We start from the raw sequence: 17,759 nt of genomic DNA, 5'->3' as shown, positions 1-17,759 counted from the left end.
ATAAAACTTATCGAGTACAATACCGTTCAATGTGGTACTGTTCGATAAATTTTATCGAACGACAAAATTTATTAAACAAACTGGTACTATACTAGTCGTTTTATCAAACGACGAAACTTATTGAACAACCTAGTACTCGAGAGCGATCGTGTACAGGATGTCCCAATCGTCACCGGTCGATTTGAATTTCGCGTTGTTTTTAAAAAATCGCACCGATCAATCCAAAACTTGACATACGTTATTTAAATAGATGGGAAATTGATCGTGGAAAAGTACAAAGTGAAAGAACGAGTGCAAATTATTCAGGCGTATTACGAATGTTTCATGGTGTTTTTTCGACAAAATTATCCTCAGCAATGAAGTGCATTTTCATCTCGGTGAATATTATTCGTAATTTATATTATTTATACATTATACGTAAATAAACAAAATGGTCGTATATGGGGCTCGGAAAATTCACGACAGATTGAACAATTGCCAATGCATCCAAAGCGAGTCACTGTTTGGTACGGTTTTCGGTCAACAGGCGCAATTAGGCCATTTTTCTTCGAAAATGATAATAGCGAAGTGGTTACTGTGAATGGGAAACGATATCGCGATACGTTGATTGATATTTGGTTACAGCAAAATGTTGCTCCTTGCCCCACAGTGAATGAAACAATGGCATTTTTGCAAATAAAATTTCCGCAACGCGTAATTTCTCGAAGAGGTGGTGTCAATTGACCGCTAAGATTGGTGGTTTGTAAAAATAAGTCAAGACGGCCATTTGAAAGATATCTTGTTCTATTGTTAATTCTCTAGTTTGTACTTAAAAAGTGAAAATCGTTTGCATTTTATGCAGAAAGTAAATCGACCGGTGACGATTGGGACACCCTCTACAATTCGTTTGTCACTTTATTAACAGAACATCGACCAAACTGTGAATTAACGCTCCGATTAAATGTTACTTTCTTCGAAATCGATGCGATCTCATATTCTGGGATTCGGTGTTGCGATTGTGTTACCAGTTAAATACAGTGATTCGTTCCGAGAATAAAATATTACAACGTTGGACACGTATTGCAATAACTTTCCAAGTATTTAAGATTGGACTGACACGAAATAAAAGGAAATCAGATTGCGAGTTAAGTGTTAGTTAACGTTCTGTAGCAGATTACAACCTTTGGAAGACATTTCACGCGTTTATGCTTGTACAAAGCACGGTGTAACCGACGATACGAACTTAATGGCTTTATTTTCGAGAAAAATGAATTTCAATATTCGTCCAGCACACGCGCGATCGAGTAAACTTGGTTCTCGTGTTTGTCAGTGATTTACGTTTGCGATTGTAAATGTTGACAGTCGCGTTCATGGTATACATACTGGTATTGATACTGTGAATATTTGCTTCGGTCATTGGGAAATATTCATATACTGTTGCAGATTATATTAATATTCGAGCGAGTAATTAACTTCAAGTACGTTAAATTTATACATTCTTAATCGCACTTCGAATTTATCGTTCCCATTTCGACGAGCACCGAACACGAAACAATTGTTCTGAAAGCTTTCTAATACTTTTTACGATACGTTATCCACGATACGAAGGAACAATTTTCTCACATTCTATTGTTCAAATAAAAGCAAACATCCGATAAATATCCAAATAAATAAATATCCAATTGCACGCGTGACTCGCGAACTTTCGAAATCAATTTTCTCCCTACCAAAACCATCTCCTTTCCGTTTATAATAACGGTTGAACAACGCTCTGTGTATTTAACTTCACACATTCGCTTATGTGTACATAAGTGTATCGTTAGAAGTAAACTGTGCAAATACATCGTACCGGTCTCACGTGTCGATTCCTTTTTCTTCCCTAGAAAAGCAACGGAAATTAGGTCGCTCCTAAAAGACTCAAAGAATAAAACGTAAAAGGGTCGCAAAAAGTTCGAGAGAAAAGCAAAAGCACGAATTTTTTACAACGCGAGAACGCATCGCGTGCTTTCCCTCTAAAAGTCTCGACTCGCGATGTCATCTTGGTACATACGTAAATGGATGGTAACGAAACTTGTTTATTTAATTCTTTTTTTTTTCATTTTTTTATTTTTTTTTGTTGTGTAGAACAAGGACCAACTTTTACGTTTTCAACGAACGACTGAAACGGAACAAACAACGGGAAAACCGGGCGCGATACGTAGGGGAGTAATCGGTGACTGGTATTGACGCGGTTCGCGTTAAAATCGGCGTATTTCGCGCCGGAGAATACGTACGACGAATACGCCTAAAGGTTCGAGCGTTATGACGTGGCCTCGAGCCCTGGCCACGATATTGCTATCTGATAACACGCGACGCGACCCTCCCACTTTCCGCGGACCTCGGGTGTATTTTTACGGCGACGGAAATTGAGGGTCGCGATTACGAACGCGGTTGCACGCATTCTGGCGTAACGAGAGAACCAACTTTTTTATCGAACTCCCCCGTGCATTTTTAAACGACCGAACGAAGGAACAGAGATAGAAAGAGCGAGAGAGGAAACGTGCACGAGATAGGCGGTAAGATTCAAAAAAGTTCTTCGTTCGACTCGTTCTCTACAGGGTGGTTTTTTCTGCGTAAGGGCACCACTTCGTTTTTTAATGAAATGAAAATTCTAACATTTTTCGATCAAAGTGTATAATTTGTTCAATTAACAGCTTTTAAATGAAACTTTGAGAATGTTTAAATTAGCAGCTTTTAAATGAAACTTCGAAATTTTCAAATTAACAACTTTTAAATTATACTTTACAACATTTTTCAATTAACAGCTTTTAAATGTAACCTGACAGAATTTTTAAATTAACAACTTTCGAATGAAATTTTGTATTCTTTTAAATTAACAGCGTTCGTATAGAACTTCACAAACTTGTCTTTCTTTCGCGTATTTTTTATTCGGTTAATAAGGTTATTTATGAGTAATTATCGTCAATTAATATTTATGGAAAATTGTATCGGTCGAACGATACGTTTCTGACCGCATTGCAAATACGACCTCGTTCGATCGCATTTTTCATCGCGTCCGAGCACATTACAAGGATAATTTGTTCAATTTCGTCGTGAATGTTTTACATCGAGCCGTTGTATCGTCGTCGGTTCGTCGATGTCGCCAGATTTTGCATCAAAATTTGGAAATGTATCTTTTGAAATTTATACCATTACACGAGTTGTACTACACGTTGCACCGTTCGGTTGAAACCATTATATCGTAGACCTTGTCACTGAATTTTGCAAAACTATTATCTTACGGGGCTAATGACCCTGAAAAGGTTAAAAAAAAATATTGTTAGAACGAAAAATTCTCTTCCATGGTATTCCTCTTTCGAAATCCTTAAAATTCTGAATAATTATATTAAATTTATATAAATAATATATCAGACATACAGCAACCCAAAGGTATAACTGATTATTTTATATTATTCTCCAATTGCGATATATTTTTAAAGATTTGATCCATTCTAGAAAATGATTACAGAAATAATAAAAGAAAGCGGCATAATGATACGCAATCGGAAGACGACAGAATTATTTCGCGCAATAGAGTTCGACTTATACGTAATAAGTCTATTGCTAGTACATAAAGAAGAATCCACTTTAACACCACACCCTACAGCAACAAACTATCCCACAGAATGTGTCGAGACAAAACGAAATATGTAGTACAAAGCAAACGGTGTGGAAGTGGGGGCTACTAGAGAGTAAAGGTAGAGGTTAGATGAAGTCAGCGAGATACCCTTGCTTCTGGATAAGCCCCGCTAATCACCTTTCCAGTAACGCATAGTAGTAACGTCCCGATAATCATCTTTCGAGTAACGCATAGTAATAAGACACTAGAAGCGTACGTAATGGCGCTAGAACAAACGCACACGTAAACGAATTGGTGTTAACATTGATGCGTTGTTCCTCGTTATTTTTATTTTCTAATCCAAATACTCTCACTTGGTTCTGTAGACCAATTTATCCTGCGTTGCAATAAATTTTCCAATGTCGACGTTTTCCACCATAGATTCTCAAAAATAACGCGTACCAAACGACCGTGTCGTAAACCCAGGTTTGAACGGGTTTAACCCTTTCACCGCTTAGTCCGTACGTCGTACAGGGTAAAAGTCGCGTGTCCGTTCGTTGTACTCGTAGTATAAAAATAAATAGATCATCGTTACGATAGTATCTCTACGAGCAGATTAAAAGTTCGAAGACGAAAATATTCAGTTCTTTCGTAAAGAAAGAACTCGTCGGTCACGAGTTCATTCCACTTTTAACTGCAAAACAAGGTGAAAGAATAAGACAAATTTAGTTGAGTTCACCGTTAGTGACAATCAATTTTTGAAATTCAATTCCAAGATAGACTAGAATAACAAACGAATGAGAAAAGACACATTGGTACTATTATCCAAATTGTAATGTTCGTCTATGCACACTGTGTTACGAAATTTACCGTACTAAAATCAATTGTCAAACATTGAAAAACATATTTTTACACCATTTAGAATAAATAGAATTAATATCAGTCGTGTAAAGGTAAACATTTTTTGTTTGACAGATTCTTGTTTTAGTAAACAGCGAAAAGGTTAACTCGAAAACGAAACCTCTCGCGCAATTTCGTTACTCCTGATTTTCGCCTTATTTTCAGCTATAGAATCTTTCAATTTGTATTGTGAATTTCGAAACACCCTGTATGAATTGTTCTGAATTTTACGTTTGACAAATCGTTTGATTTGTTTGAAAAGTTAACTCCGCCCACCTTGTCGCGTGGTAGGGCAGTCAGATGGGGATGTGGAGGGGCGCCAAGACTCAGAGCCAAAGTGAAACGTTCGTCGAGGTGATTATCGACGAGTTGTTGGTTTACGATACGCTGATTATTTTCAAGGACGAGGTGGAAAGAGGCTAGAAGCGTACGAAGTCGTCAGAAGCGTGGAAATCTCACGACAATCGAGCAATTTCTGGAACTTTCATCCCTCGGATAATTAGACGATCGAAAGGTCATTATTTCCGACAACTGATCCATAAGAATAGCGCGTACCAACCAACGGTTTCGTCCTAGCCTCTACCAGCTAATACTGCGTTGTATTCCTCGATCTTTGAGGCCCAAAGCTTGTGTAAATGGATATAGACGCGAATAGACTGTTTATACTGAAAATTAATGCGTTAGAGCCATGTTGAGATCGAAATATACTTACGAGGAACATTCGATACTATGGTACTATAGTTTATTGGAAGAGGTTTGAGCGTAATTAACTTTTTAATTTTGTGTACATAATAAGGGAAATTTTTCGGGGGTAGGAGGTCAGAATTTCTAAAAACTGAATCTTTTTAATTTAGTCTGTGCTGAAACCCAAATTTCCGTGTTTGACGAAGTATTGCAAATGTCTTGACGCACCGTTTTTTCTATGTCCAAATTGTGACATAAGACAACAGTTCGGTAATGTTTACGGTGATCTCTACCTTCATAGCCCATAATGAAATAAAATTGTTTCCAACGGGGAGAAAATTACCCAGACGATATTGGAAGAAACATTTGCATTCGTGGAAAATATTCCATGACTTTAATACGTTTACAATTTGTTTTCAGAATCGAGAATCGATACACGAATTTGCACAAAGTTTCATCAATTTTCATAGCAATAAGTGTTTCACCCATTCTCCAGAACGACAAGCGTTATTATTTCTACGATATATTATATCTACGTCGTGCAATTTTAGAAAAGATTTCAGTTTACTTGCACGAAATTTATACTTGTTGAATCGTACGAACAAAGTAAAAATAAAATTGGCACCGAGAATTATTTCTACCTATTAAAAATTGCACAACGAGTCGACAGCTCTAAGGAACTCCTCGAGTTTCGTAAAAGCTAGCAAATTGAAACTTTAGAGTCGATTGCTATTGGGGACGACACTTTGGTCCTTCATTACGATCTTCTTTCGAAACAGGAGTCTACGGAATGGTGTCGACCCGAAGAAACTTTATTTTCAAGAAAAGGTAAAGTCGGTCGAATCGTGAAAAAAATAATGGTTGCAGTTTTTAGAGATTGTTGGGGCATACCGTTGATTAAATTTTGGAAAGTAATGCTACTGTAAACGGCGAATATTGCGCTAATTTACTACGATTTCACAAAAGGAAAAGGACAAGGGGACCTTGCTAAAGGCTTTGCGAATTCTCCGCGACAATGCACCAGTTCACACGACTGCGAAAACAACAATGCATAAATGCGGATTTATGCAGCGAGTCGTCCACTCTGCAACCTAGATTTAGCTTTTAGCGACTTTGTCCATTTTTGAAATTGAAATTCACTTACGCGACAAAAAATTTCAAGATGACGAAGAAAATGAATTGGAGATTTTTTAAGATGAAAATGAACAGTACTCTTTTACCATTATAAACGTAGTAACTTAACGTTTTACGTATTACGAAAAACGTATCGGAGTAACACGAGGCTATAGTAAAAACTAACACACTCTTTTCTTTCCCATAAATAAAATTGAACGATTGGACCAATAACTTTTGAATCTTCCCTTGAGTTTTCGTAACGAAATTTTTTACAGTTCTAACGGAATTTCTCTTAATTTATGTTACCAAAATCATATCTAAGTAGAAGGAAACTACAGTTAAAACTAGTACACATTTTCTTCTATAAATGAAATTTCATAATTTAGCTAATAACTTTCAGATCTTCCGTTGCTACTCGTAAAGTAAACTTTTAACCGATCTAACGAAATTTGCGTAAATTTATGTTATCAAAAATATGACCGAGTAACAGGAAACTATACTTAAAAACTAATACGCGATATCTTTCCGTAAATGGAATTGCATAATTATGTAGACCGATAACTTTTAGATCTCCCCCTGCGTTTCCATAGCGGAATTTTTAACAAATCCGATGGAAGTTCCATTAATTCCAGAGCCCCTCAAAAACGTCTTTATTTTTCCTCGGAGCATAACGGAACCACGGAAGATTAAGAATGTAGTCTCCGGTGGAAATTCAGTTAGAGATAAGAATTCTTTGGAAATCAGACCACTCTACGAAGGGTGAACTCTCTAGAAAATCGGTACGCTGTTGGAGAATGCCTGCAGAGGTTTCCTACTTTTAAGATTCATCGACGGAGAAATTTATGGCGCGTTCTCCCGGCCAGTGTTGCTTTATCCTAGTAATCGCGAGCAGGGTCCCCTGTAATCGCGAAAGAATTGCCAACAACAAACTTTCCGGAGTATTCGATCTGCGTTCCAAACGATTCGAGACATTAAGCGCTTGGTTTTCGTGTTCGTGGTACACGGTGTTCGGAATATTAGCGACTTTTCGAGCTCGCTGCTGAACAATTTTATCTCACGTTGTTGGGGATGTAGCAACGTCGCGCTTTTAAAGCTCGTTACGAGTGTAATTAGCACCACGGCGTTCCGAAGGAGCGTTTAAATCTACGCGTAATTGGTAGCCACTTTTCCACGTAACCATGTTATCTAAGAACCGTGAAATGGTAAGACGCATGGACAAATATTAAACACAATTGAATCTCCATTTGCAGAAGAGTCGAATACACGGTTTGCTAATTTAACCCCTCGAGTCGGCAGTTTTGCGTGAATTAGCTGACTCCTCGGATGGTAATAAATTTGAAGGGATTTGGTAAATTTCTTGAAATTTACGTAAAACGAAATCTACTTGTTCGATTAATTTGAAATTTTTGGGACACATTAAGGAAACACTAGGTAGTAATTTAAAAATAATGAGTAATTAAAAAATAATAATTTTATGTGAGAAAAATATGAAGTGTGTATATAAAGTATGTATTGTATCTTGAGTATATATAAAAATAGTACAAGCAATATTAAAAATTTTGAATCGTACGATAAACTTTGAAGCACCGTCCCAAATAAAGTCCTACGATCGAAAACGTAAGATAAATTGAGTTTTCTTTTTCGTTATTTTTGTGCAAAGATATCTCTGCTGTGAAATATCAACGAACAGCTTAACCGATTTCGTGGTTTCATTAGGAACTACAACGCGTTGTTCGTTTTATATTTTCGCAAGAGAAATATCGAAGAAGATGAAATATTGTATTCTTACCTCACAAATTTCATTAAACACGCAAAATACAATGCGTAACTTAAAAGTAACAATACATTACCGTACAAATAAGAACAAACGATATTGAAAGAACTCGAAAGCTTAAACGATTAAGTACTATATCGCGTCGCAAGTTTACAATGGTTAGAAAAATTGAATATATTGTAACAGTTTGTCAATCTAGCGAGTTCTAAATTTCGCAACTACTCATAAACCGTGGAGCACTCGAAACGTCAAGTGTATTCGGTTTCCGGAATTTTATAGTCAGAAAAAATGATACGTTAAAATATTTTGTAACAGTTCGCGTAACACAACGTACGAGCGTTGAATTTTGATGCAAACCACGTCCTAAATCGACAATCGTGGAAAACTCCAAAGATGCGTTCAGTTTCTAAAATTTTCTAATTCCATATTCCGACATCTGATCTCTCATTCTGAACGAATTCTTATCCCCAACGACTTTCCCTTCTTCCGTATACGAAATTAAAAAGTTACGCTGTAGCCTTCGAATCGATACGACCACCCTTGCTATAGATACGTTTGAACCAGCTTGTTATAGACATCAGCGAACTCTCGTTCGCTATACTCTTCCTATAAACCATAGTACCACGGTATCGAGTATTCCTTGTGAGCGTACCTCGATCTCAACGTAGTTATATTGCATTAATTTCTAGTAGAGATAGTGTATTCGTGACATCACACGATACGCTGCAGTGTTGAACGGCCTTGCAACCTGTTAACCGAAACGATATACTAGACATACTAGATACACAAACGTTTTACATAATATGCAAAAGGTGAACTAAATTCAGTGGTATAAGTGGTTTGAGAACTAGGAGATGAACGTAGATAAATACATGAATTATGGATAAAACTTAGATAAATTTGTAAATCGGTAGGATAAATTTATGAATGAAAAAACCAAGTTGGATAAATTCATTAATTGAAAGATTGAACTTGATAAATTTGTGAAAAAATTTCTTCTATTTATTAGGGTCGAGATACATAGGCCATTCATTTTTAATCTCATAGGCCGATCGTTTTTAATCCGATATAAATTATGCGAGGTCTAAGGTCGATACATTGTTCGTTTTTAACAAAATAATTTACTCCGAAACGAGCACGAGAGCATAAAAGAAACAAAAGTTTGTACAAAGATTAACGAGAAAGAAGAAAAACACGAAAGTGTACAATGAATATTTAGTTAAAATGAAAATTATTTATAATCATCCCTTTATCGTTTGAAAATTCGTTTATCCAAACATTACGTGTTTTATTAATTAGTTCTAACCGAAAATTATCGAGATAGATTTTGTAGAATAATCCACGTTTTGGAAATATATCAAGATGTTGAAATGATGAAATAGGATATAAGAAGAGAAGCCTGTCGAGATTTTAGTACATCCTCTGTGTAATTCGAGAATAAAATTGCTAGCCTGAAATCTTGTTAAGGTGACTAGAATACAATAACAATATCGATCGTAACGCAAAGACAAGGGTGTGTTTACGTTCGTTTATATAAGGGAGCAAATACCCTGGTGAAGAGTATTAAACGTGACTGCTTCTACTTACGTTCACACAGGAAGAGTATAAAAAAGAAAAATAACAATTTGAAAATTGTACATCAATTAGAGAGAATCGTTGTTTCGTTACAGCGAACAAAGTCGTTAAATACACGTTGAGTGAAATAATACGTCGAACACTTTGGACGAATTATGAAACATTATCAAATTTCCAAACACTTCTGTGATCCTTTCATGAAAATTGTAGAAACGAGGCATTAACAAACACGAGAAAATGTTTACCGATGGAAAGAGCACGATATAAGCTTAAAATGCATAGCTTTATATAAAACACAAACAACTCGATTCGCAAACGTTAATGAATATTATTTTATCATTACCAGAGAATTAACGACCGAAGCGATGTATATAAATACGAGTAAGATAAACGAAAGAGGAGACTCCGCTGCCAGGTAAACGAAACAGTATGAAATGTGTTCGTGAGCAGAGAAAGCGAATCCCAAGAACCTAGGTAGACATAAGCTAATTTGCATACTCTTTAATAAGAGCGACGCACAAATGCTGACAAAATAAATAGGAAAGTAGTCTCTGACCGTACGCAAGCGAAACTGAATTAAATGCACAAATAAAGTGGAATCACGAGTAGAACAAACTCCGATTATTTCTATCATTATCTGTAAATTAACTTTGAAAATGTCACGCAAGCGTAAAATAAACAGAGAACAAACGAGATGCCGAAAGGAAATTAAAATTAAAGGAAATGTGTAAAAAGTGACTTTTAATGACTCGCAAAATAACTTGGATGATTTCTGGACAATTTCTTCGTCCGCTTCGGATAATTAATAATTAAAGTTACACACGCACCAACGAAATAAATGAAAAATGCTCGGGTAATTAATAATTAAACTAATACGCGCACCAATGAAATAAATGAGAGATGTTCGGGTGATTAATAATTTAAGCAACAAACGCACCAATGAATTAAATGAAAGATGCTCGATAAAGAGCAAGATTGCTCGGATAAAGTGGAATCGGGAGTAGAATTGATAAATAACAACACCGATGGCGAAAATGACAACCTGTGAGTCAAGTTTTACACTTCTGGAGTGTTCGACGTACGTTTGTTGTAAGTCAACATAAATAATCTCATTCTGTGTAGTGGAACGACGTAAGCCTTTGAATACTTCCGATTTCTTATATTTTTATTTGTACTGTTAGATTTCACGTTACAGGTACATTGTACTTTGTGTGATTAGTGAACTCTGTTTGGTAAGAATATTTTATACTTTTTCTATATTTTTATTTCAAAAATATATAACGAAAAATGTATCGCAGTTCCTAACCAAATGCAACTATAAAATCAACTATGGTGTGTACTAAGATTTCACAAAGGATACGTCGCCTGCGAATCATAAAAATAATAAAGTCTTTCGTACGATTCAAAATGTTTAATACTACTTATATTATATTTAATATTTCTCTTCCATAAAATTATTTCTTAATTACATATTTTTACATTACCTTGCGTTGTTTCGTTAATGTGTCCCTAAAATTTGAAATTGATCTGACAAGTAGATTCCGTTTTATGTAAATTTGAAGAAATCCACCAAATTGCTCCAAAATTTATTACCGCTCCAGGTGTCGGCTAATCTACGCAAAATTCACGGCTGGAGGGGTCGATAATTAAAGTGACACACGCACCAACGAAATAAATGAAAGATCGATGACACGTAAGCGGAACGGAATTACACGAATAAAGTGGAGTCGTGAGAAGAGCGGATAAATATCAACAATAACCGACAAGTTGAAGATCTCTGAAGAGATCCTTCACCGTCGACGAAAAAATTGATAATTAGAGTAACGCACGAACATCAAGAAGATGAACGAAGAAAGAAGCTGCAGAGCTGATTGCGCGAAGAACAAAAATTGTTTCGCGGGAAAAGAACAACCGTGATCACAATGAAGCGGAGAGAACGTATACAGAGGAAACGAATGAATCTACCTAACAACGGATGACCATACGCGAGAAAGATCGCGGCTTCGAGGGCAGAGACTTTGATAGAAGGGAAAGCAGCAAGTGGCCATGTTGCGCGTCCCCGCGGGATTAAACAAACAGCCATGAGCCAACACGCACACTCGAATCGGACACACCCTGCCTTTACTTCGTGGGGTATCAACGGAAAATTGGGGGTGTCGGCTGGGACGAAGTGTACATCAAATGTACAAGCGAACGTACTCGCCGTAGGGGATGTTGTTGAAGCCCGTACGGTGCCATAATTTCCCGTCTCCTCTACGCGGGAATGCCACGGACGTTGAGATACAAAATATCTCGGTCTTCGGAACTTGCTAACCTGCGTTGTTTCCCAAATATTACGCGCGTTCCAGTGCGAAATATTACCGACTCTAACTAGGCAACGCGTTGCCTCTCGACGCGGGGGATCTATACTTGGAATTAGGTTGACTCGTAAACAATTTAGTCGGGACAGAGATTGTCGTACACAGAGTATTGGAAGTGTAGTAGAGGTGTTGGTTAATGCAAACTTGGAGAAACAAATGAACATTTTTCATTCTCTTCATCTCTGATGTTCGAGACTCTCAAACATGCTTTTTCTAAACAGGTAAAGAATCTTCTATCCTTAATCGTATATCCCCAGCAACTACACCGTTTGTATCATGCGTATTATATGCTTTTCTCAAGGTATGTTTTCGAGGTTAAAGGTTAGACTAATTAACTGAGCAACGCGTCGCCTCTCGACCTGAAGAACCTATACTTGGAAGTAGGTTGACTCGTAAACAATTTAGTCGGAACAGAGATTGTCGTACACAGAGTATTGGAAGTGTAGTAGAGGTGTTGGTTAATGCAAACTTGGAGAAACAAATGAACATTTTTCATTCTCTTCATCTTTGATGTTCGAGACTACCAAACTTATGCTTTTTCTAAACAGGTAAAGAATCTTCTATCCTTAATCGTATATCCCCAGCAACTACACCGTTTGTATCATGCGTATTATATGCTTTTCTCAAGGTATGTTTTCGAGGTTAAAGGTTAGACTAATTAACTGAGCAACGCGTCGCCTCTCGACCTGAAGAACCTACACTTGGAAGTAGGTTGACTCGTAAACAATTTAGCTGGGACAGAAATTGTCACACAGTGTATCGGAACTATGGGTAAAATCTTGGTTAATGCAAACTTATGGAGAAATAAATAAAAATTTTTAATTCTCTTCGTCTGTGATTTTCGAGGCTCTCAAACTTATGTTTCTGCTAAACAAAGTGATGAATCTTTTATCTTTAATCATATTTATCTAACAATTACACTGTACATACTACCCATTGTTTTATACGTGTTATAGTTGTCTTTGCGTTTGTAAGCTTTTTGTAATGTATGTTACCGAGATTATGGTTAGAAACAGCAATTCAACTTCACGTTGCCTCTCTGCATACTTTATTCTCTTGCATTTCATCATTCGCAGTAGCTAAATATTTAAATTTTGTGCAAAATAAACGTTAAATAAAAGAAGTAAATATGCAAATTGGGATACAATTTTCCAAAGCGACGTTATTATCCTATTTTGCTATATTTACCCGTTTCAAATTACTATTTTACTGCAAAATTCGTAATATATCTATGCGATATAATTAAATAAGAAGATCTTGCGAACAATAAATAGATGTTGGAACGAAATTAGTTTAGAAATATTACAAAATTAATCGTCAGTATGCCACGATTAATTATAGCGATCGTTTCCAAGAATCCTTAACGTACAGTACGATATAGTATATATTTTCTTTGTAACACAAACGATTAATAAGCATCAGTTTTATTTCATAATTTACATCGTTTCGTAATATAAATTTTTCTTATTCCGCGTTTGTTAGTTATCTTGTGACTTACGAACTGGAATGTATATCCACGAACTAAAAGTTTTCAATATATTCAATTTTCCGTGTTGAATTCCCCGTATTGTTAGATATACCGCACAATTACCGATATCTCGGATGTTCGGAGTATCAACAACTTATTATAGGTGACTCGACATGTTTCACTCAAGTACATATCGAAATGAATCGTCAGCAGTTTGAACATCTATTCGAAACTTGTTCGTCATTGTACGATACGTGCAATGCTACAAAGAACCTAACTTATAAATTAAAACGCTGAATATCTTAGAAACTATTAATTCGCGAACGTCTACTCGGAAAGTTTGGTTTGTTTGCCCGTGTGTTCCATTAGCAAGTTAAGACTTTACCTATAGTTCCGACACACTCTGTATCCGTTTCGTGTTTCGATATTGGAAAATGTAAAAACAAACAGCTTTTGACAATTTTGTACGTATGTAACAGTTGATGCAACGGTATTTCAACGACACGAGATTAATTTTTTCAAAATGTTACAAATAAATGCATGAATGCATTGAAACGAAGTGTTTTCAATAACGATTTTTATAACAAATTTAAAAACACAATGGAGTACGATAATTTAGAATTGTCCACAGAGAATTGATTTCTATTCTCAATCTATTCTAATTCTATTCTATTCATTGATTTTCTCTTCTATTTTATTTATGGGTTCGAATAAAATTGTTGCTCTTTTTTCAAAAGGGTCGATTATTCGACATTTGAATAGTTTCATTTATCAATACTTTTTCTCAATCGTACTGGTTATTTTCCACCAAAGGTCAAAAAATATTTTCTTGAAAAATTTCTTCGTTTTTCCAGTAATTTTTACGACAAAGATCGAAAGCGTGCAAGGTTTCACCACCCTCCAACGTCGGGTTACTGCGATTGAAGAAATGAATATCTCTAATATTTTACCATCCTGAAACCTGAAAAATTTGTATACAGTTGTACAAACCTGAAAATTTGTCTAAAAATTGCAGGTGTCGCTTGGATGTTTCTTTTAAGGATCGAAAACATAAAAACCAAGAAATACGATTAACGTTTCGTCGGGTTTCAAAGGTTCTCGAAAACCATAAAGGATTGTTTCTAAAACTTTCTCGTACCTGCAATAATCTCCGAGATAAGAATTTAAACTTTGATAAACTCGAGTTACGTCGAACAAAAAATCAATACTTCTTATTTTTCGCAAACTTTAAAATTCCATCAAAATCGTAACGATGGCTATTAAAATCCTGATTAAGTTCAAAAAGTGGTAAGAAACATGGTACTCCGTGTACGTGAATCACAATTTCGTGAATCGATCGACATCAGTGCGGATTCGTAGAAACGGTAGAGGCATTCGTCTATATTCGAAAACGATCGTGAACTCGCAACAATGGTGACGAGTACATTGTGACGCCATTGTATATCGAGGAAAAACGTGTCTCGTGGCAATGTGGCTGCGAGCGCGTTACGATCCTGTCGCGTTTAAGTCGATCGTGATCGAGGCATTATGTTACCGCGAGTGGAGCTGGAGGAATCGGGGACAATGGGAACAACGCGGAATGCCCGAGGACCGGAACAACGAAGCCACTTGTTACGCGCAACGCGATGGAAATTGTTTCTTCGGTTCGTCGTACGTTAACTCGGTGAGTATCGTGGCCCCGATCGATGTCGCGCTCATTCTGTCAGAGTTCCCTGGCTAGACCGCTCGAAACGAAGAGCCTCGTTTCGCGAAAACGTTGAAATACGGGTTCGTCGATGTGCGACGAATCGGTGAACCGATCGAGTCATCGCGATACGGTTGTTTACTCGTGAACGCAGTGATGGTTCTTGGACTTGTCGAAAAATTTCGAAAGGAAAGAACTAACAATGACGAGAATCCCCCTTCGCGAATTTTATTCAATTTTTCCTTCGAGGTGTTACCCACACGATTAAGTCATCACGATTTTACTCTCGAACGTAACGATGATTTTCGAATTCCTTAAAAGTTCCGAGGAAAAGGATTAACGACAAGGACCCTCCCCTTTTTCAATTTTATTCAATTTTTCTCCCTTCCACGTTCGAGTCATCGCGATTCGGGCGTTTACTTGTAAACGCAGCAACGGTGATTGACCTTTTTGACAAATTTCGAGAGAAAAGAACTACCAACGACAAGAGTCCCCCTTTTCGAATTTCATTCAATTTTTCCTTCGAAGTGTTCCCCCGCGATTAAGTCACCACGATTTTACTCTCGAACGTAACGATGGTTCTCGGATTTCTTGAAAAATTCCGAGAAAAAAGAACTACCAACGACGAGAGCCCCCTCCCCTTTTTTCAAGTTCAATTCAATTTTTCCTTCGAAGTGTTTCCTTACGATCCAGTCACCACGAATCGGGTATTTATTCTTGAATGCAATGACCGTTCTCAGATTTCTTGAAAATTCCGTGAGAAAGGATTAACGACGACAGGGATTCCCCCTTTTCGAGTTTATTGAATTTTTCCTTCGACGCGTTACTCCGTTTCGAAGAATCGGCGAACAAAGTGACAGCTCGTAACGATTTTCCTGTTAATTTATGCGAAGCGCCGTTCGTAACGAACCCGGAGAATATTTGATCTCGCGTGGGCGTGCGTACGTATCGCTACAATCTAGAACTTTCGCTTCGGGGAATTCGCGAAACATCCCCGTGAAAAACGAAAATTCTCACAAACTTCTACACAGGAAGATTTCCAAGAGCTGAGAGATCCGTGTTCGCGTAGCGGAAGTACGTGCGCAAACGTTCCCCGTGACTTTTCACGGAAGCTGCACCGAACGTGAAAACCCGTATTTCCGGGAATCTCTCGACTTTCGTTATCGCCATTGTAAAATTTTAACACACGAAAAGAATACGTAAAACAAAGTTCGTAAAAACGAGCGTACGAGCTTACAAATACCTCTCGAAACCGCGACGATAGAGAAAAAGAGGGATTACTCACGTTCATTTGGAGCTTCCTTAATACACGGAACTCGAGTTCAAAGCTTCCTTAAGACACGCTAAGAATTTTCAATCGCGGTGAGATCGTAAGATCCTCGATCTACACGAGGATCGAACCTTCGACCGATTGCATCATTCCCCGTCACCAAGAACTTCGACGCTTATGAGCGATCCTCGCTGAACCTAGTAACAGGTGTCTGACCAGCTTACGTCGGGCCCGTGAACAAATCGCCACCACCGAGGATTTCAACGATGTCTCGAGAAAGTAGCAACGAGAACAGTTTCGATTCGATGGTCGAACCCCGAGATCGGGTCGATGGTAGCGATACTCGAAGAGACGAAATCCACGGTCCACTTCCTGTCGGTTACTCCCGTCTGGATCGGTCGTCGCACACGGTTCACTCTCCTCGGTTTTCCCGCGTGAAGCTGGTAGGGTGCTCACTTGTTCACGGGCGTCGATCACTGGTTACGATCACTGATCCGTTATCTAACGGGTGTCGATTCGGTGCGCGACAGCCTTACAGCGATGACGGATCCTCTTTCGCACAACACGATCGTCTCGAAAGCCCTCTCTGGGGTAGATAACGCGCTGAGACCAATGCCACTGCTTAGAGGAGACGTACAACGGGAGACGCGGAACGCGTGAAACGAGAAGAAACGTCGAGGTTGTTGGTGACGGTGATTAGAACCACGATGACGATGATACCACTGACCTTGTTCCGGAAGTTCCCCTCCTAGCTGACGAACGCGCGGGAACCGAGGCTCATGTCAAGAGTCGGTTGAGCGACAAGGAGCTACCCGACGACTGACTCTACGATTGGACCTCGTGATCCTTTGGACTCCTGCCGCGCTCTGTGCCGTGGCGGAACGCGCGTACCTTGGCGGTCGACGGCGGGGCGCGCGACGACGCCGACGCCGAGGACAGGAGCTCGCCGCGCACCTGCGCCTTAGCGGTCTTCGTCCTCCTACTCGACACCAACCCCGACGCCCGCTTGAACCACCGGCAACCGGAGCACCTGAGCTCGCCCTTTGCCCTCGCCTCGACTGCCACACCTGAACCGGCTCGTCCGTCGGTGTCCCCTTTCGTTTCGACGAGAGCGTAGCTATTCACGCGGAAATACACGCGACCCGTACGCTGTGGTCGGGTTCATCTTAAGCAACGACGCCGCCGCCGCGTTCGATGATTGAAACTTCGATGATGGATGCACTAACGTATGACGCATCGTTCCGACGAAATTTACATTACTCGCACCTGTACGAGTGGTTTCAACATTTAAGTATCGGAATACTGTTGTTTGAATATTCGTGCAGTCGAATATCGTGGTTCGAATATTTTA

General features: G+C 38.3%; 1 protein-coding gene across 1 annotated transcript in view; it reads right to left on the bottom strand.

The window, feature by feature from the left end:
* Positions 1-17,274, bottom strand: part of LOC143144078 (uncharacterized) — a 301,809-nt gene extending 284,535 nt beyond the window's left edge. The window contains exon 1 of the mRNA XM_076306102.1: positions 17,136-17,274. The gene's annotated coding sequence lies outside the window, so the exon portion shown is untranslated. The remainder of the gene's footprint in view (positions 1-17,135) is intronic.
* Between the last annotated feature and the right edge of the window lie 485 nt (positions 17,275-17,759).

This window comes from Ptiloglossa arizonensis, chromosome 3 (assembly GCF_051014685.1).
Source record: "Ptiloglossa arizonensis isolate GNS036 chromosome 3, iyPtiAriz1_principal, whole genome shotgun sequence".
Classification (NCBI taxonomy): Eukaryota; Metazoa; Arthropoda; class Insecta; order Hymenoptera; family Colletidae; genus Ptiloglossa; species Ptiloglossa arizonensis.
The sequence above is the reverse complement of the archived record's forward strand: the minus strand, read 5'-3'. Positions and strand labels throughout refer to the sequence as shown.